This window comes from Lampetra planeri, chromosome 60 (genome assembly GCF_965212315.1).
Source record: "Lampetra planeri chromosome 60, kcLamPlan1.2.h2, whole genome shotgun sequence".
NCBI lineage: Eukaryota > Metazoa > Chordata > Hyperoartia > Petromyzontiformes > Petromyzontidae > Lampetra > Lampetra planeri.
Window position 1 is genome coordinate 3,175,628 of NC_136166.1, and position 21,837 is coordinate 3,197,464.

Sequence of the window (21,837 nt, forward strand, 5' to 3'; positions counted from 1 at the left end):
TTACTCTCCGTTTGAACTCTAGGCTAGCTATTATCATCTATTTTCTTGTGGTCCTGATTAGCGCGGTCGGCTACATATAGTGTGAATAAAGTTCAACTTACATTTACCTGGCTCAGTTGGTCCAACCCTGCGATGTTCTGTAACTCCCGCCACTACCCATGGTCTTGTGCTGTGGTCGTCCTTGTAAAATAACTACTTATCTCAATGGGAATTTGCCAGATGAGAAGCATCTCAACTACTCCAACACATACAAGTCCATAACAAGAAATCTGTGCTTTACAGTGATGCATTATCGAGGAATAACTTTACAGGCAACTTCAATTCGACAGGAAATAGTCGACCCGACTCCTATTACTGTCGCTCTTGTGTGTAAACTATGTGATCACCTTTTTGTGACAGCCAGGTCATGTGCTTTTGCAGTCTGTATAATATCACCGTGCTCATGATGTTGAAACCATTCCCGCCGTGACATCACCTGTATACGCCCTGGTCCCTCTCCACATCACCAATCAGATCTGCCGCAGTGATAACATTCACATTCTTCTTCTTGGTTCTTTCGGTAAAGTCACGTAGAAGGGAAGTAATAAAATAATAAAAATAAAACATAATAAAATAATTCTCACGACGTTTCGGCCACAACGCAAGCAGCCGTCCTCAGGTGAAAACCAGGTCTGTCGGGGAGACAGCGTCTGAATGAAACAGCACACGAGCTTGGAGCATATATATAAGCTGGGTTGGAAGGGGGAGAAAGGGCGCTTCGACAAAAGAATTTGCATATCAAGAGGAATTTAGCATATTTATGGGAAATGCAGGAATGTGATTAGTACTACATATGTAGGGGTGTTAGAGAGATGCATGGCAGCTTATGGGAAACAAACACAGTGGGCGGGGCTACGTGAGTGCACGGGGGGGGTGCTCTCAACGACGTCCGCACCAGGCAGCCCGGGGCCCCACCCCTCAGCGGGGGTGGAGTATAAAGGGGGATGTGTCAGAGGGCTCGGGGCAGAATGTTAAAGCTAAACCAGTGAAGACCGAAGATCGTCTAGCTAGAGCCCTGGACTCCCCTGGGACGCCGCCCTTGTCAGGGCCGCGCAGGACCGAGCCAGCGGCGTGGTCCCGAGAACCAGAGCTAGTGCTCTGGGACTCCGGGTACCGTAGCCCGACTTACCAGTGTCGGGCCAGACAGCCTCCCCTAGCCCCTTAGTGGAGGACTAGGAGGTAGGTCAGAGATATCTAGCAGTGTATTCCCAGCTAGCCGGGTGAGGGGGCCGATACCCCCTCTAGTATTGTATGTCCACAGTTGTGACTACTTGTACGGAATAAATACGTGTGCCTCACCAACGGTGTCCAAGAGTCATCAACGGTACTTCATCTGGTGTCAGAACAACTACGAACATGGACACGCGCCGGACAGCTCGAGCCGGAGTACCGCAGGTGGAGGACACCGCTGAAATTGTCGAGCCCGAGACGGCTCAACAAGACATCGTGCAGCCGGGGCCGGACGCATTCTTACCGGGGCATCAGGATGAAGAGGAGCCGCCATCAGAAGGGCTGAGGCTGGCTCACGCGAGGCTGGCGGAGCTGCTTTACGCCGCTGCCGCCACACTCGAACACATCACGCGGCTGGGGGCTGGTGGACCACCACGGGGCGAGGAGAACCGACGTCCGATGCGCCTTCCCGCCATCTCAACGGATTCAAACTTTGAATCTCCCGCCATCGCGCAGCAGCTGCTGAGGGTGTGGCCGGCCTGAACCTCGGGTCCAACATCGCTCTCGCTGGGGCTGCCGCGTCACCGCCAGCGGAGGGAGCGTCATCACGGCTGCGACAGGCGATAGCATCTGCCGTTCGCGCCGAAGCGCAGCCGAGTTACGGGGACAGCAGCCTGCGAGCTTCCATGGCGACCGCTGCGCTGCACCAACGGCTGCCTCTGCTCAAAGAGTTTGTTGGCGCGGAGGGCGACTGGGGCGGCTTCCAGCGACGCTTCCTCGCCCACCAAGAAATGGCACGGTGGTCGGATGCTGAGGCTCTCTGCGCGCTGCCGGCGCTCCTCGACAGCGACGCACTCGCCGCCCTTACATCGGCGCCGAGGGAGAAGCGCTCCACGCTACAGATGGCGCTGCAGTTGCTGGCCGGGGTCTACGGACCTTCAGCGGAATGCAGGCAGCAGTTTTACGATCGCCAGTGGGGTGTAAAGGAGTCGCCCCTGGCGTACAGGACGAGTCTCCTGGCACTGGCGAAGACGGCCTTCCCTCGAATGGACTACGACGGCGTGGACGCCATGGTCACAGAAAAAATCCTCCTGCTGGCAGACGACCTGGACATCGCCGTCGTTGCACAGGAGGACACGGAGATGAGTTCCCTCCAGGCTGCGCGGCTCCTCCACGCCAACCTGCTGTCACAGCGTCGGAAAGCCAGCAGGGCAGCGGCCGGGCGTGCGGTGGCTGCAGCCACCCTCCCGGCGGAGGAGGTTTACGCCGTCGACCGTCGACGGCAGCAGGAGACGGGAGCACGGTCGGGCCGGGATGGGTCGAGCCGCTTCGACCGTCCGTCATCGCCGCCGGCGCTCCCGCGTTGCTTCAACTGCGGCGTCCGGGGCCATGTCGCCTCGGGGTGCCGCTCTCCTCGGCAGCGCGGGACGACGCCTCGACAGGACGCCGGCCCTCCTCCTCCCAAGCTCCATCAACATAATCCAGCGAGTCGCGGCACCCCTCATGTTTGGCCCAAGCACACACTCGTCACACACTCGCACACCGCAACGAACGGGGGGCCGACATTGCGCTGCGATGGGCCAACACGCACCACTATGGGGACTCAAATCGAACCCAGGCAGTGGTCCATGTTGGCCCATCGCGTTGTGGCCGCGTCGTCGGGGTCGTCGGCCGTGGTGGGACACATTGACGGGGTGGAGGTACGCATCCTGGTCGATACGGGGGCATCGGCGACCATCATATCCGAACTCATTTACAATATTCTACCTGTCCAGAGCCGTCCTTTACTGCCGGTTAACGTCCCATTCTATGCTGCTAACGGGGGCTCTCTTGACATCATTGGACAGATTCGAGCGCAAATTTGTATCGGGGATATCAAATTGTCGGGCCCGATTTTTGTTTCCTCCTCGCTGGCGGTTCCGTGCCTGCTGGGGACGGACTTCTTGGGCAAAATGCCGATTCGTATTTTAATAGACCAGGGATGCATTGAGCTCCCGTCGGGACGACGCATGGCATTCCTGCCTTCCCCTACTGCGGCTCGGACGGCGTTCGTAACAGTACCAGCGTTCGTCGTTAAAACAGTTCGTGTGCCGCCGGGAGCTCAAATGTTGGTGCCTCTAAAACTTCGTCGGCCCTTCGCTGAGGGCATTGGGGACCAGGGAATTCCGCTGGGACCATCTAGGGCCGGGGTTAGTGGACCTCATTTGATTCCGGCCCAGACCGTCGTAAGAGGGGACGGGGACCCTTTCATCGCGGTCCTCAATGTGGGGTCGCAGACAGTGGTAGTTCCTCAAGGGACGGTGCTTGCTCACGCGACGCCGGTGCCCTGCGAGGAACCTGTTGCGAATCACGTCGGCACTGCTCCCCAGCCGCACCCACATTCGGACAGCGATGGAGGGTGGCTCGATGCGCTTTGTGCGGGATCGACGGACCTGTCAAATTCAGAGCGCCAACAGCTTAGAACGCTACTGCGGGAATTTTCCGACGTTTTCAGTCGGGACAAATACGATTTGGGTTGCACTCATCTGCTGCGTCACCATATTGACACGGGTGACAGCGCGCCAATACGCCAGAATCCGTTTCGGTTAAGTCCCGCCGAAAAGGACCATGTCAAATCGGCTATTGATGACATGTTAGCCGCCGACATCATTTCTCCTTCCACCAGCCCTTGGGGAGCGCCGATCGTCCTGGTTAAAAAGCAGGACGGCTCGTTGCGGTTTTGCGTTGATTTTCGGCGCCTTAACAAAATTTCGGTTGCCGACGCATTCCCGCTCCCACGGATGGACGAATCGCTGGACGCCTTGGCGGGAGCGCGATTCTTCTCCACACTGGATTTACTTTCGGGATTCTGGCAGCTTCCTCTGGACGATGATTCAAAGCCTAAAACTGCTTTCCGTACACCGCACGGCCTGTTCCAATTCAACCTTTTGCCGATGGGTTTACACTCAGCGCTGGCAACTTTCCAGCGTTTGATGGAATTGGTTTTGGCTGGATTGCAATGGGAGTCGTGCCTGATTTATTTGTATGACGTTATCGTCTTTAGTAAAACTTTTGACGAACATCTCCAGAGGTTGCGGGCGGTTTTCCTAAAGATGCGGGCTGCTAATTTGAAATTCAAACCCCAAAAATGTCATTTGTTACGCGATTCGGTGCGTTATTTGGGGCACATCGTGGGGCGCTCAGGTATTGTTACCGATCCCGCCAAAACGCAGTGTGTCAGCTCCTGGCCGACTCCCACCTCGGTGGGAGAGGTCAGGAGTTTCATTGGCTTCGCGTCGTATTACCGACGGTTCGTCGCTGATTTTGCAACGATTGCCAAACCCCTACACGCTTTAACATCAAAAGGGGTTCGGTTCCACTGGGGTCAGGAGGAGGAGGCTGCTTTCTGCTCCCTTCGGGACGCCCTGGTAAAAGCTCCTCCCTTGATTTACCCCGATTTTTTTTAACCATTTTTGCTCGACACCGATGCGAGCAACACGGGTATTGGGGGCGTGCTTTCCCAGGTGGTTGACGGCGTGGAACGGGTGGTTGCGTACGGCAGTCGGGTGTTGTCTCCAGCGGAGCAAAGATATTGTGTCACCCGTAGGGAACTGTTGGCAATTGTCTATTTCATCCAACAGTATCGCCCATATCTGTACGGTCGGCATTTCACCGTCCGCACAGATCATGCGGCACTGCAGTACGCCCTGCGAGTTCAACAGCCATCGGGACAATTGTCCCGATGGTTGGAGATCCTCCAGGATTTTGATTTCGAAACCACCTACCGTAAGGGCGTTCACCACACCAACGCGGACGCTCTGTCGCGCATGCCAACCACCTCCGAATGTGCATGCCTCCTGGGGTCGGGACGTTGCAAGCCAGCAGGGGACATGCCGGTTCCGGTCCTGGCGGCCGCCGCCGACGACGAAACATTGCTTCCAAATTCTATCGCACAACAGGGAAAAGATTCCCTGCTGGGTTTGCCTGTTAATGAATGGGGGCGCCTCCAGATGGAGGATACCTCCCTCCTCGCGTCGCGTCGTCGCGCCGGGGAGGCGGGGCGGGGGACGGGTGATGCCGACGCATGGGAAATGCACGCGGGGTTGCTGATGCATTGGGACGGGAAATCCCATCGACACCGGCTGGTGGTCCCTTCTGGGTTACGGGGTAGGGTGGTGTGGGCTGCTCATGAGCGCCTCCTCCACCTGGGTACCCAAAAGACCCTCGCCTTGCTCCAGCTTGATTTTTTTTGGCCAGGCATGACGAGGGATGTCGCAGATCTGTTGGCATCATGCCCTCGGTGTGCGCAGCGAAAACCACCAGCACGGGAGTCAAACCCGCCTTTGCAGTCTATCAGAGTCTCCAGAGTGAACGAACTTGTCGCGCTGGATATTCTGGGGCCATTTCCCGCCACCCCTAGGGGCAATAGATATTTGTTGACCGGGGTGGAATACTTTACGTGCTGGCCTATGGCCTTGCCCCTGGCCAACCAGTTGGCAGCAGCCATCGTGGAGGCCTTTGTCCAAGGTTACGTCATGGACAAAGGTGCTCCGGAGCGGCTGCTGACCGACCAGGGAAAAATGTTTTCCGGCAAACTCCTCCAACAGGTCTGTGAGCTCCTGGGAACGAAAAAAATTCGTACCTCTCCCTATCACCCGCAAACTGACGGGATGGTCGAGTGTCTGCATCGAACCATCACGTCTATGTTGTCGCAGCAGGTTTCGGACTCAGACCGATTGGGACTTGCAAATTCAAGGGGTCCTGGCAGCATACAGATTGGCCCCCCATGCTGCGACGGGATTTTCACCCTTCTTCCTCATGTATGGCCGCGAACCTGACCCACCTGTTCGGGCACAGCTGCAGATCCCCGCGCCGCTGGGAAAAACTAAATTGGCCGACCATGTTAAATTTAACCTTGTGAAATTGACTGAGGCACGAGATGCTGCCATGCTAAATTCCGACAGTCGTCAGAAAGCGAATGAGCACCTCAGACTGGGTCGCGTGCACGTGCTACAGTGGAAGCCGGGGGACAGGGCATGGCTGCACTGTCCCCAGGTACCACTCGCGACCTCCTCAAAACTGGTGCAGCCGTGGCGGGGCTCCGTCGAGGTGGTCAAGGTTTTGCGGCCTCAGTGCGTTCGCATCAAATGGGGGAAGCGCCGGTGGTTTGTGCACCCCTCTAGGCTGAAACCCTTCGTTGCGGTGCGAGGCCCCACTCCACACACGCGTGGCCAAACATGTGGGGGGTCGGCCGACTCAAAGGGTCCGTCTCTGCTGCTCTCGCCTGACGTGTTGCCGGCTGTCCCGCCCCCAGGTGCACCAGGAATGACGGGCTTCTGCCCAACAACCCCTACGGGGGATGCCGAGGGTCTCGCGACATCAAGCGCAGACTCACTTCGAAATGGACAGCTGCCACCGGATGGTCCGCCATCCGGGGTTGCCCCGTGTGACGGGCCTGCGGCAAGGATGCGCGCAAGAATGCGCAGACTCTTGTGATGCACAAAAAGAATAAAAAATTTTCTTTTCACGTTTATGGTTACTGTGCGCTGCGTCGGTGGTGTGCTCCTGGCACATTGTGTTGTGTTGTGTGTGTGTTGGGGTTTCCTTGCGATTTGTATATACGTTGCTTTTACGGAATTCGTATTTATTCGGGGGGGGTGCGTCGGGTTGTTTTCACTTCGGTGTTTTCTGGTTCTTGTTGTTGTTCTCTTCGCGTTATGTTGAAAAATAGTGAGGCACACGTGCGGTCAGGGGGTAAATGCGCTTTTATTGTCGTTTTTTTGTATGTTGGCAGCCGGGACGGCTGCAAGCTATGCGGGGGGTGGGGGGGGTGATGTAGGGGTGTTAGAGAGAGAGACGTTATGCATGGCAGCTTATGGGAAACAAACACAGTGGGCGGGGCTACGTGAGTGCACGGGGGGGGTGCTCTCAACGACGTCCGCACCAGGCAGCCCGGGGCCCCACCCCTCAGCGGGGGTGGAGTATAAAGGGGGATGTGTCAGAGGGCTCGGGGCAGAATGTTAAAGCTAAACCAGTGAAGACCGAAGATCGTCTAGCTAGAGCCCTGGACTCCCCTGGGACGCCGCCCTTGTCAGGGCCGCGCAGGACCGAGCCAGCGGCGTGGTCCCGAGAACTAGAGCTAGTGCTCTGGGACTCCGGGTACCGTAGCCCGACTTACCAGTGTCGGGCCAGACAGCCTCCCCTAGCCTGTTAGTGGAGGACTAGGAGGTAGGTCAGAGATAGCTAGCAGTGTATTCCCAGCTAGCCGGGTGAGGGGGCCGATACCCCATCTAGTATTGTATGTCCACAGTTGTGACTACTTGTACGGAATAAATACGTGTGCCTCACCAACGGTGTCCAAGAGTCATCAACGGTACTTCACATATGCCCGTGCATTATGCAGGACTAGCAGCATCAAAGGGAGGGGATATGGGAAATGCAGGTATGTGAATACTGTAGTACTAATTATGCCCGTGCATTATACAGGATTAGCAGCATCAAAGGGAGGGATAGGGGTAGCATTAATAAAGGGAAGGAGTGTTAATAGTATGTAGCTGCAGTAACTAAAACCAACACGTAAACAACTAAAGTATGAACTACATAGTATCATCAGTATACTAACTATACTCTACAATAAGCCGAGTTACTAACAGTAAGTAATACATTACAATTCTACGTCGTAAAAATTATATAATATGCTTCCATCTAAACTGTATTCTCTTACATCACACGAGTCTACACCGTACTATATACTGCCATAGACAAACCCAACATTAAATTATATACTGTATTGCTATAAACCACCCTAAACCTCTTCTTGGTTCTTTCGGTAAAGTCATGCAGAAGGGAAGCAACAAAACAATAAAAACAAAACACAATAAAATAAAATAATTCTCACGACGTTTCGGCTACAACGCAAGCAGCCGTCTTCAGGTGAAGAATGAGACACTACCAAGCTAGGAGCTTATAAATAAGCTGGGTTGGAGGTGGAAGAGCGCCTTAACAAAAAGAATGTGCATATGAAGAGGAATTTAGCATATTCATGGGAAATGCGTAGGAGGTGGGTGGGGGGGTTTCATAGTCATATTATGCCCATGCATTATGCAGGATCAGCAGCACCAAGGGAGGGTGCAGGGAGTAGCATTAACAAAGGAAAGGAATGTTAATAGTATGTAGCTGCAGTTACTAAACAACCACGTAGAAAACTAAGGTATAAACTACATAAAAAAACTAAAGTATAAACTGCATAGCACCATCAGTATAATTACTATACTCTACAATAAGCTGAGTTACTAACAGCAAGTAATACATTACAATTCTACGTCGTAAAAATTATATAATATGCTTCCATCTAAACTGTATTCTCTTACATCACACGAGCATACACCGTACTATATACTGCCATAGATAAACCCAACATTAAATTATATACTGTATTGCTATAAACCCTCAAAAACGCTAAGATGCCAGCTAGCAACATCAGCAAAGATGAGCGTTTTGAATTAGCTCAATTAAAAAAGAGGGATGACATTGTCATCCTCTCAGCTGACAAAAGCAATGCCACTGTCATCATGGACAAAATAGAATACAACAACAAAATTCAAGAACTACTCAACGATGGCAGCTATACAAAAATAAAAAGAGACCCCACCAACAGCCTCGTCACTAAAACCAACAAAATCATTTCTGATTCAACCGCATTATTTGATCAGACCAAACAGTTCCCGTTGAAACCTTCTGCAGCCAGGCCACCAAGATTATACGGCTTGCCAAAGATACATAAAGAAGATACACCTCTTCGTCCCATTGTCTCTACTATCAACTCCCCCACCTATAAATTGGCTCGTTTTTTGTCTGAAATCCTATGGCCTCTCACTGGAAAAACCACCTCTGCGGTACTAAACTCTACTGACCTGGTATCGACAATCAAGGGGATTGCCCTGTCCCCAGACGACCTGCTTGTCAGTTTTGATGTGGTTTCCTTATTCACCAAGGTTCCTGTACCTGACACCATCGCAATCATTGAAGACTTGGTTCATCAAGGACTGAATGCTGGGGTACCCCCCCTGGTGAGACACTGCTTAACCAATACATACTTCACCTGGAATGGAACTTTCTACAAGCAAACTGAGGGCACCCCAATGGGCTCCCCCCTATCTCCGGTTGTAGCCAACATCTTCATGGAGAAATTTGAGACTGACGCCATCCAGACTGCCACTCTACGCCCGACCTTATGGAAGAGGTACGTAGACGACACTTTTGTCATCTGGCCACATGGCCGGCCTGCTCTAGACCAATTTCTCGACCACATCAATTCCATACACCCAGCCATCAGATTCACCATGGAAGTCGAAAACGATGGTAAGCTACCCTTTTTGGATATCCTAATCAAAAGGAGACCTGATGGTTCAATGAGCCATTCTGTCTACAGGAAAGCCACCCATACGGATGCTTACCTAAAACCGGATTCCCACCACCATCCATCCCAGAAGAATTCCCTCATCAAGACTCTATATCATAGAGCCCAATGCATCTCCGACCAGGAACACATTGCCAGTGAACTCAAACACGTACGCCAAGCTCTTAAGGCTAATGGTTACTCCGACTACACAATCCGCAAAGCCATCACTCCAACCATCAAGAAGGATCCTGTTGAGGAGTCTTTCAAGACCATCACCTTACCCTACATTGCTGGGGTCACAAAAAAGATCTCCAAAATCCTGATTAAACACAAGATCCAGGTCCGATTCAACACGGTACATAAAATCCGTGATCTGGTACCGTCTGTAAAAGATGTGGTTCCAGACATACAGTACCCTGGCGTCTACAAACTAAGTTTCCTCTGTGGTAGCAGTTACATTGGGGAAACCAAACGACATGTCTCGGACCGCATCCGTGAACATAAAGCAGACCTGAAACACGGTAGGACAAACACCTCAGCCGTGGCAGATCACTGTTACAATTCAGCGGGCTCACATGACATTGACTTCTCCAAGACAGAGGTTCTCTGCAAGCCATCTGGCTAACATGAGAGATTCGTTCATGAGGCGATCCACATATACAAACACAGAGACAATTTTAACCGAGAAGATGGATTCTGGGTTAGCAATCATTGGAAGGACGTAATAAACCATTTCGGATTTTAACTGATTATGTTCACGTTTACGGTGACTTTCAGACTGCGTTCCACTCAGTGGCATTGTATTCTCCGCAGGGAATGAATTCTTTGCTCCGCTGCAAGTTTTTTCCCCACCATGACTCACCCATTGACACGACGGTCAATGGTACAGCGTATAATAACAAATAGTATAACATTTATATGCTTAATACAATGTACAAAGTAATATATAGTATCGTAATTGTATAGTAAACATATAGCAGTGTGATACACATTAGGGTGGGTAGAATAATACATAGTGTTATATTAAAATGTATAAGGTGGTTTATAGCAATACAGTATATAATTTAATGTTGGGTTTATCTATGGCAGTATATAGTACGGTGTATGCTCGTGTGATGTAAGAGAATACAGTTTAGATGGAAGCATATTATATAATTTTTACGACGTATAATTGTAATGTATTACTTGCTGTTAGTAACTCAGCTTATTGTAGAGTATAGTAATTATACTGATGGTGCTATGCAGTTTATACTTTAGTTTTTTATGTAGTTTATACTTTAGTTTTCTACGTGGTTGTTTAGTAACTGCAGCTACATACTATTAACAATCCTTTCCTTTGTTAATGCTACTCCCTGCACCCTCCCTTGGTGCTGCTGATCCTGCATAATATGACTATGAAACCCCCCCACCCACCTCCTACGCATTTGCCATGAATATGCTAAATTCCTCTTCATATGCACATTCTTTTTGTTAAGGCGCTCTTCCACCTCCAACCCAGCTTATTTAAAAGCTCCTAGCCTGGTAGTGTCTCATTCTTCACCTGAAGATGGCTGCTTGCGTTGTAGCCGAAACGTCGTGAGAATTATTTTATTTTATTGTGTTTTGTTTTTATTGTTTTGTTGCTTCCCTTCTGCGTGACTTTACCGAAAGAACCAAGAAGATGAATCCCTGCAGTCACGAAAGCTTTCAATCGAAATTCACCCTAAACCTTATACATTGTAATATAACACTATGTATTATTCTACCCACCCTAATGTATATCACACTGCTATATATTCACTATACAATTACGATACTATATATTACTTTGAACATTGTATTAAGCATATAAATGTTATACTATTTGTTATTATACACTGTACCATTGACCGTCGTGTCAATGGGTGAGTAGTGGAAGAACCTTGCAGCGGAGCAAAGAATCCATTCCCTGCGGAGAAAACAATGCCAGTGAGTGAAACGCGGTCTGAAAGTCACCGTAAACGTGAACACAATCAGTTAAGAACCGAAATGGTTTATTACGTCCTTCCAATGATTGCTAAGCCAGAATCCATCTTCTCGGTTGAAATTGTCTCCTTGTTTGTATATGTGGATCGCCTCATGAACGAATTTCTCATGGTAGCCAGATGGCTTGCAGAGAACCTCTGCCTTGGAGAAGTCAATGTCATGTGAGCCCACTGAATTGTAACAGTGATCTGCCACGGCTGAGGTGTTTGTCCTACCGTGTTTCAAGTCTGCTTTATGTTCACGGATGCGGTCCGAGACATGTCGTTTGGTTTCTTCAATGTCTCGGACCGCATCCGTGAACATAAAGCAGACTTGAAACACGGTAGGACAAACACCTCAGCCGTGGAAGATCACTGTTACAATTCAGTGGGCTCACATGACATTGACCTCTCCAAGACAGAGGTTCTCTGCAAGCCATCTGGCTACCATGAGAGATTCGTTCATGAGGCGATCCACATATACAAACACAGAGACAATTTCGACCGAGAAGATGGATTCTGGCTTAGCAATCATTGAAAGGACGTAATAAACCATTTCGGATCTTAACTGATTGTGTTCACGTTTACGGTGACCTTCAGACCGCGTTCCACTCACTAGCATTGTATTCTTCGCAGGGAATGGATTCTTTTCTCCGCTGCAAGTTTCCATTCACTACTCACCCATTGACACGACAGTCAATGGTACAGTGTATAATAACAAATAGTATAACATTTATATGCTTAATACAATGTACAAAGTAATATATAGTATCGTAATTGTATAGTAAACATATAGCAGTGTGATACACATTAGGGTGGGTAGAATAATACATAGTGTTATATTACAATGTATAAGGCATAGGCTGGTTTATAGCAATACAGTATATAATTTAATGTTGGGTTTGTCTATGGCAGTATAAAGTACGGTGTAGACTCGTGTGATATAAGAGAATAAAGTTTAGATGGAAGCATATTATATAATTTTTAGGACGTAGAATTGTAATGTATTACTTACTGTTAGTAACTCAGCTTATTGTAGAGTATAGTTAGTATACTGATGATACTATGTAGTTCATACTTTAGGTGTTTACGTGTTGGTTTTAGTTACTGCAGCTACATACTATTAACACTCCTTCCCTTTATAAATGCTACCCCTATCCCCTCCCTTTGATGCTGCTAATCCTGCATAATGCACGGGCATAATAAGTACTACAGTCTTCACATACCTGCATTTCCCATATCCCCTCCCTTTGATGCTGCTAGTCCTGCATAATGCACGGGCATATGTAGTACTAATCACATTCCTACATTTCCCATAAATATGCTAAATTCCTCTTGATATGCAAATTCTTTTGTCGAAGCGCCCTTTCCCCCCCTTCCAACCCAGCTTATATATATGCTCCAAGCTCGTGTGCTGTTTCATTCAGACGCTGTCTCCCCGACAGACCTGGTTTTCACCTGAGGACGGCTGCTTGCGTTGTGGCCGAAACGTCGTGAGAATTATTTTATTATGTTTTATTTTTATTATTTTATTACTTCCCTTCTACGTGACTTTACCGAAAGAACCAAGAAGATGAATCCATGCAGTCACGAAAGCTTTAAATCGAAATTCACATTCTTGTGGATTTTTTTTTATCAACATACCATCTCTCCAACTCACATACCTCTGCATTTTCTTCTGCACAACATCCGGATCAGTGTGCACATGCGCAGACCACGTGTTGTGCAGCACTCTGGAGTGGAAGTTTCATTAAGGTTATTGTCGCTGACCCAGTCTGCCTGCACCACACCCTCTGCCCTTTATGTCTTTGTCCAGTTCTAGCGTTTCATTTAACCGATATCCCAAAGTAAATCAGCTCACAGCCTTCGCCAATTTCCTTACCATTATTCACCCTTCCACCTCGATTCCTGAATGCAACTGAATGTACCTCATATATAGTCTCGGTCCATTGACCCGATGTTCCAGGTTGCTATCCTGTTCTTCTGAATTTTCTGGAATTGCTTCTTTAGCTGCAGCGACACAGTTTGAAGCGATACTCCCTTACCATCATACCACTGCTACCTAGGGTAGCTACTGCCTCGTGTCATCTCTAGCGTACGCATAAGCATTGTTTATACTTTCTTACAGATGACGCTGCACAATTCCGTTTGGCTAGATTTTAATTGGGCAGTCGACTGTACCAGACACCACCTTTCCCCATTATTTCTGGCTTGGGACTTGCACTACTAACACCGAAGTTTTTCAACAGGTTGGCTGAGTAGTGAGTTGCTCAATTCAGTTCCCGAATGTGCTCCGAAGGTTGTGGGGCAAAACGTCAGCCATTATTTTGGACAATACGTGGCACAGCCTGACAACTCACCAGACAGCAACAACTTGACACATGACCTTTATCTTATTTACACTATGGACGGTTTTTCAAACAAAATTATTGTCTCTTGTGTCCCTTTGCATTACAGACTCCATAAATTACCGAGAAGTGACCTGCATATGCTCGGTGAAAAATCCGAAAACCTGCTTGGCAGTTACTAATAGTGAAGGAGGGGTTTTAACTCTAGTTGACGAGGAGAAATTTTGCATATGGTCTTTTGCCTTTTTAAGTAATGGACTCATATCCATGGCAAAGCGAAACAGATGCCTGATAATCTACAACATTAAAGATCCCGTATATTTCGAGACTTGTCCGACCGGCAATACATTTTTCTATGAAGACCAGCGTTTGGTGGTCATGCCAGAAGACTTGTGTCTCACCACAGAAGGGCTAATTAATTTCAAGAATTGCAGCAAATCAACTTTATTTTTTTTCCGCACAGGTGCGTATCAATTAATGGCTATAACCAAATGGTATAATATTCATCGGAAAAGCTAAGCAGGTTTGATCCTGGATATCGCCCACATGGATGGACCACTGTGTACAACACTTTTTGAAGGCTGCTTCTGCGAAGCTATGCTGTCCAGCAAAAGCCACTGTTTTACTATATTACGCTCTAATGCCTATGCTACCCATGTTCAATCTGCACTGATACCAATGTTTTCAATAACAACGTTGGTGACAGTTACTGCATTGGCGGATAGGAAGTTGTGATCCAGTATATTTCCCGAGTGACATGCTGCTCCACTGACGTGCGGGGTTAAACTGCGAGATCACTTTTCATATTACCACAAAACCGGTCGTTCTGGGAGAGTTCAGATCCCCATAGATGATGTAGCATGAGCCAAGTGACCCACAGTCGAGGAAACCGGAAAGCTTGGAAAATAATTCTGACAGCGGTAAAGACGACGGTTAATAGATGACAGTGATCATAAGCCCCCACATGCTCTTCATTATTTTAACAAGTAACAGCTCGAATAGCATGATAGTTAATGAGTCACTCAATACTACCCCTTCATGTCGTCATCTTAAAGTCACCACCTGTGCGCCTGAACTCCCGAAACCCAGTGTGGGCAATACCACAGTCCGAAGAATTGAGTATGTGGCATACCCGCACTGCCTGGAGCGACAAATGGATAGCCATGAAAGTGCCGAACAAGGACCTCATAAGCGATCCATCTGTCCAGTTGCCTGGCTTCGACCTCCCAAGGCACCACTGAGTGCAGTTAAACCACTTCCGATGTGACCAGTGAGTGTGCTATTTCCGAACATCGATGGAGCCTTTATGACAGCTTACTGTGTGATTGCGGGGAGCAGGAGACCATGGTGCACATCGTCTTCGGTTTGTAACGTGCGTATGGGTGGTCCGAGCAGACTGGTTGCCCTGCATGTGCCGGAGGAGGAGGCTGCAAAGTGGCTCTGTGGCTATGTGGGCTGACGTCCACTCAAATAACATTTATTTATTTATCTTTTTATATTTTGCAAATGTATCTGGTGTTTTGACTGTGAGAAGTCGCGTGAAATAGACTTCGCTAAATAAACAATGCGTTGTGGTGATAACCCATCCAAGTACTATCCAGTCTCAACGCTGCTTAACTTCCGAGATCGGGGCATTCTGGGTGATTTGTAATGTGCTGTACGTATAATATATTATGATATCTAAAGTTAAATATACCAATATTCGTGAGAATGCATGAAGCAGCAGCTCCTGTTTTACATATAAACATTGCAGATATTCATCGCCTGGGGTTGGAGTCTGGCTTCATCCCAGATGAGGCACTGCAACCCTCATCGAGTGTCACCGGCTATGAGGGAACATTCGCTCGTCTCAACAACAAGCTCAGCTTCTGGCAGCCCCAGACCACTACTGGAGCCTTCTTGAAGGTGGACATGAAGACGTCTTGTCAATTGCATGGAATTGAAATGCAGGGCTCCGTGCCCTATAATGATGAACTGTCAATTGTCAATTCAAGTTGGGTGACATCCCTGACAGTCGATTTGTATTATACAACGTCTTTAATATATACAGAGGTGAGTGCCTTTCACTTGTGTACCGTACTCATTTACAGTTTTACCAGGGGTGGGAGGGGTTGGGGGGGTTTGTTATTGGTACTAAACTGTCCCAGGCATCACATACCCCTTTTCCACTGGCATATCCGAACTGAACCAGCATGACGCCCTCGCGGTATAAGTTATTTTCCACTGACTATTTGCCGAGCCATGCCAGAACCAAACTGATACGCTGGACTCGTTTGGAGCCAAGCAGGGCCAGGGGCAGGGCTGGTGTCACATTCATTGTGGCGTGTGACATTAGCTGTTAGTGTATTGCGAGGATATAACATTTGCGTCATCTTCCCACATCTTGATTTGTTTATTGTGTGTGACGTCAACAGCGCAGCTCGGCTTCTGCAGTGTAAAAGCAAATCTGGAACCTCCTGAGATACCGTGGGTTAGCTCACACAGCGTATCGGCACTCGTGGTCCCAGTTCCACTTGGTCCTCCCTTGGCGACCGATTGACTCTGGGTTTATGTGCAGATTGATGCTCCACCCATTCCACATGGCCAATCAGTGAAAAATTGTAAAACCAAAACCAATTCTATGTAATTTTGGCCCCGTGTCAAACAAGACGATGCTGATGAAAGCCCCTATCGTCCATTATACTTTCTTACAGTATACGTGTGATGCCTCTGCCAGATAAACTGGGGACACATAGACGAAGGGACTACACTGGAGAGTGCCCTACAGAGTTCATCAAGGGGGGGCGGGGGTTCATCTTACCTGTCCACACTACTTGTACAATCAGGGCTCAAATTGTCGAAGTATTGTAGGTTCACTTTTTAAAGTCTGAAAAGCCTTTTCACCGTGAGTTTCGCTATTTAAATGCGAAATCCTAAAACAACTTAGAAAAATTACTCAGGAGTGAAACCTCAATATAAAGTGTAACAAAGTTCACAATCTACAAAAAGACCCATGTGCACTGTGCACTCGAGATGCGTTTCGATTTAAAACATTTTAGAATTATGATTTTCAGATCTTTCAGGACAATTTAAGATTTTCAGATTATTTGCGATACGTACTTCTCAACAGTGACATCACCCAACGCCGCCATTTGTTGGCCAGCAAAAGCGTAGAAGTTCCGCCATATTAGTAACATCACTTATGGTTACATCCGAAACGTCATATCTTTGCATAAATTTAAGCAAAATAACCAGACCAAAGTAACCACCCAGTAAATATGGAACATTGAGCCAACATTAGGCTAACGTTGGTCCAATGGTTCCAACCAGATGTCAACATTGCATGTTTACTGGGCAAGAATAATGCATTACTACGATTCATGTCCTTGAAAATATTGTTGCTCAAGTTTGTAAATTCGGTGGCCCAAAGGAAGCATAATAAATACACGTCAGAAAAGACTTCAGTTCAACGACAAGACTACTCCATGTGTAACTCAATACTGTTCCAGGACCAAGTAAATCAAGCAAGATTTATGATGGGCAATAGCGCTTCTGGTTGAACCATACAGTTTAGGACTCTCTTCAAGGCTCAATAATGCATGCAAGGTTTATCTCAGGCATAGGCCTTTGCAATAATTAACGTTGGCTCTTCTGTGAGGTAATGGGCAGTAAACAAGGTTTTCCCCTACCACTTGTTTTCAGGGATTCACAACTGCCCTGATTATTACTGCAGGTTTAAAAACCATAGTAATACATCTGCTTTGCAGTGAATTTTAAAGACCCCATGACGAAATTTGCCAACGTAGGTTATCGTGTTTCGGCTAGAGGGTTCAAATTTGCCAAAGTTCAATAATTAAACTGCAAACTCCTCAATGAGGAGTATACACTCCACAGCAATCATTGTCCCCTACTGCTAGACTTAGCCCCCGGTCATTCTTGCAAATGAGACCCATCCTGTTTTTGAGTTCTCACATGGTTAAACAAAATAAACCTAAACCTACGTCCACCACCTCACTCTGTATGGAGATGGGATCTCATCCAGATGCATGCTGCCATAGGCTGAGAAATCCATGAATTAAAATGTGAGGTAGAATATACATCAAGATACATTTATAGGCTTATGATAATTTTTACTCCATTTGTGCTTTTTCCTCTAGACGCAAAATACAAACACCAACCCAGTTACGATATTCAAAATTCTTTTCTTCCAACGATACAAGACGTCGAGTGTCGTGATGACACCGCGAACGTGGAAGAATGGCATTTCTCTCCGTGTGGAGCTACTGGGATTCTTTAAAAAAATTATACCCACACTTCTGGACTTTCATTCCTTGAACACAACAGGGGCCATATCTTTCACAGTCCAAAATATTAACAATGAGCTGACCTGTTCGCTGTGGAGCCTCGGGGATGGAAACCAGGTCATAGTCGGCACGCCACTCTGTGGTCACCTGAGTCCATTGCCGTTGATTCCGAGGAGCACCGAAACGCTCAACTACAATTTCGCCTACACATACGGAAAGTTTGGCATCTATCATGTCACCATGGAGGAGCTGACAGCGTGGTCCCACGACAACTACACGCTGGAGGTGACTGTGAATGACTATGGCTGCAAGCTGCTTTACCTGATGTTTGATGACCAGGCAAGGACGCAAAATGCCGTGCGGATCATCCATCTGAGCGACGAGTATGTTCTGTACGCTAATCTCTACTTCGAGTGCGTCATGCCCTGTATCAGGTGAGTCTCTTGTGGCATGCACCAAGAAAATCACCGTTTAATGAAATGGAGTCCTGGTAAGGGAATGCTATTCCATCAACATCAGCACGAGTACTTGTAGGGCAGGTGACATGGCATTAATACTTGTGTAGTGTCGTAGGTCTCTTCTCCTCTCTCCCTTCTCAAGGCGTGTGTGTGCGGGTGGGCGTGCGGTGCACACACTCAGTCGAAGACGAGGTAGTCGCAGGAGGCACCGTCTTTCCTTTATTATGTTTACACCACCAACTCCGGCCCCCTCTCTTACGACCACGCTGCCGTACGGCCCGGCCTAGACACGACCCTGCCCGCATTGCACCGACGGCATCGACTGAGACAGCCAACTAATGTTTGGCCACGCAATGATCGGGTGAGGGTAGCAACGATAATGGCGTCGACTATGACAGCAACGACAAGACGAGTCCACTCCCAGAACTTGCAGCCCAGAGCTCTCGCTCTTCGATGCTTATATTCCCCTCAGCGCAGCTTGGCTCCGCCCTTGCCATGCCTCCCTTCTCGAACCCACCAGAGGGTTCCAGGGGCCTCCCTATGAGGTCTACCATGACCCTTGCCCCAGTTCCTCCGCCCTGCCGGCACACCCGTGTATATGCTCAATGGCGTGTGCGCTAAGTATCTACCTGCAGTTGCAGCTGCTGTACAGCAGTCAGCGCTGTGTCACTACACTTGTGGTTAACTCCCAGCCTTCTCCCCAAAGCCTCAAATTGTAATCCCACACGTATTTATATCTCCTCTTTCCTTCTTTCCTGCCATTCTGTATATATTGGGGTTTTCCCCCAAATCCCCGAGCTCCTTTTTCATGCTTTGCTTCCTGGTGCCTTTCTTATTTTACCTGGGCATGGTGCCATGTTCCCTGCGTTGTCCCTATATCTCCCCAGCGTGCCCCACACATGACCTCTACATGAAGACAAATGTGTTTGTGAAACTCGGATGATGTGTTGTCGTTCTTATCTCCAGTTTTAAATGCTGACCATTGTTTATTAGCTGGTCATCGCTCAGCTCGATCTGCGTTGTCATCGAATTCATGAACCCAATCTTGCCATCCACTTTTACGTCCTAGCGCTGACATGGATCCCATCTCCAATTGTCAGTTCAAACTTGCCCCAGCTAAATCTTTGGCAAAACGATAGCCTACACTTTCAACATGCACCTCATAAACTCAGGAACACATCCTGAGTCACTTATATGTGTGTAAGGTCCTTTTTTTAACCTGCTGCTGGGTAAAAGCCTCCTCCCCCAATGTCGTTTCAGTTATGGGGGTTGTTTGACCATACTTTACCATGAGTAAATCCAGATTGGTAATGTCAGGGAACATGGATGTGGCATCATAGTACAGTGCAACAATGAATTGTATTGCACTGCCCGTAGTTGCCTACTATGCAACCCCATAACCTGTGTGTGCATGGTTGTGGTCACCCATCCAAACACGAACCAGGCTCAACCATTTTAGCTTCTGACATTTAATGAGATGGGTGCCTGTTTCTGGAAAATTTTGTCAGATGCAATTTATAAAAACGTATTTAACCCCCGCACCCCTATTGACTGAGCTATTACTCTGGTCTTAGAGGAAAACACGAAGGTTAATCATAAAATACTGCAAAGTTCATGTTGGAAAGATCGTACAGGAGAGCTCCTCTCATGCACTACTGTATTGCCTACAACTCTGATTAATTTTCCGCAAGAGCTGTGAAGTCTAGAGAAACTCAGATTACCCATGATGTTATTTTTCCTATTAATACTTTTTTTTCTATTCCTGTGGATAAGTGGAGTACATTTTCGATAATAGGATCTGCGATGATCATCTTTCACATCGCAGCAGATAAGATACTTTCTACAGCGCCCTTCAACAGATAAGTAAGCACGTGTAATGACAACCAACACACGTTTTACTCGGAGCCTCTTTATTTTGACACAGCACTATCTCAAGGCCCAGTTTCTTGGTTGTAGCTTAAAACTCGTATTCACTCCCGAACGTCACCTCCACTTGTGCTCTCCCCTTTTATCCCTTTCGAGCACTTTCTCTCGAACCTTCTGTCGCTGTCTTTCCTCCAGCCAATCCCCATCCTTCGCCAGTAATGGTTATCAACCATGGTCTGCATGTTCAACTTCTGCTTTCCACCTTTTTCGGTGTGAACTTCTCCTCTAATCCCTTCAAACCTTGCCTCCCAACCAATCCTCATGGAGGCCTCTTAAGACCAATAGGAGGCCTTGGCCTACTTCCTGGAAGTCTGTTTGGCAGCACATTGGCTTCGGGTGAGTTCTCCAGAATAATGGTCATTACAAATGCATATGTTGGGCCAACTTTGGCTGCAAGATCCATGACAGTTCCAGGAAAAATACCAACATGGCCACGACGTTCACACGTTTATTAGGAAATGATGTGCTTGACAACCACTGAAATTAACATTTTGGATTGACTTCTCTTTTAAACCCAGGTACATCTACAAGTGGGAGATTTTGAATGCTGCAGATAATACCTCGTACAGCACGCTCTTAAATGTTGGCGGATATTATAAGTTCAGCCCGGGCTACTTTCCACCGGGTCTCTACTCCATCAGCATTTTCAGCACGCTGGACATCCAATTCATCAACAACTGCACCAACGTCACCTACATTCTCTCCAGGCCCACGCCACTTGTGGCCTACATCGTCGGCGGCCCGACACGCACACTCAGCGACCAGGTCAACACCGTGTTTGACGCGGCCACCGAGAGCTCCGATCCAGATGACCCCTCGGTTGGAAGCGTGGGGATCTCCTTCATCTGGACTTGCAAGGTGACCGCAGCTACCCCTGCTGCCCCTACTGGTCCTGCCGCTTGTGATGGAGGTGTCACAGGCAGTGCAGCAGCTGCTGCCGTAGGGGTGCTCACCGTGGCCCGGCAGCTGTTAACGGTGGGCACCAAAGTAACGGTGATGGTGACGGCAAAGAAGGGAGACCGCATGGCGAATTACACCCAGATCGGCACCGTGGTCAGCGGCTCTCCATTGCTCATCGCCATCCGGTACTTCATGTTTGTAATTCCATATGACCCTCAACTACTATGCATATTGCTATAGATGTATTCTAAGGCTACCACATATGCTGTTTCGGCTTAGACAGTCCTGGTGGTTTCGGAAAGTCGACAAGTCCCAGTTTCCTTCCCGAATCTTACACATTTTCTGGACTCG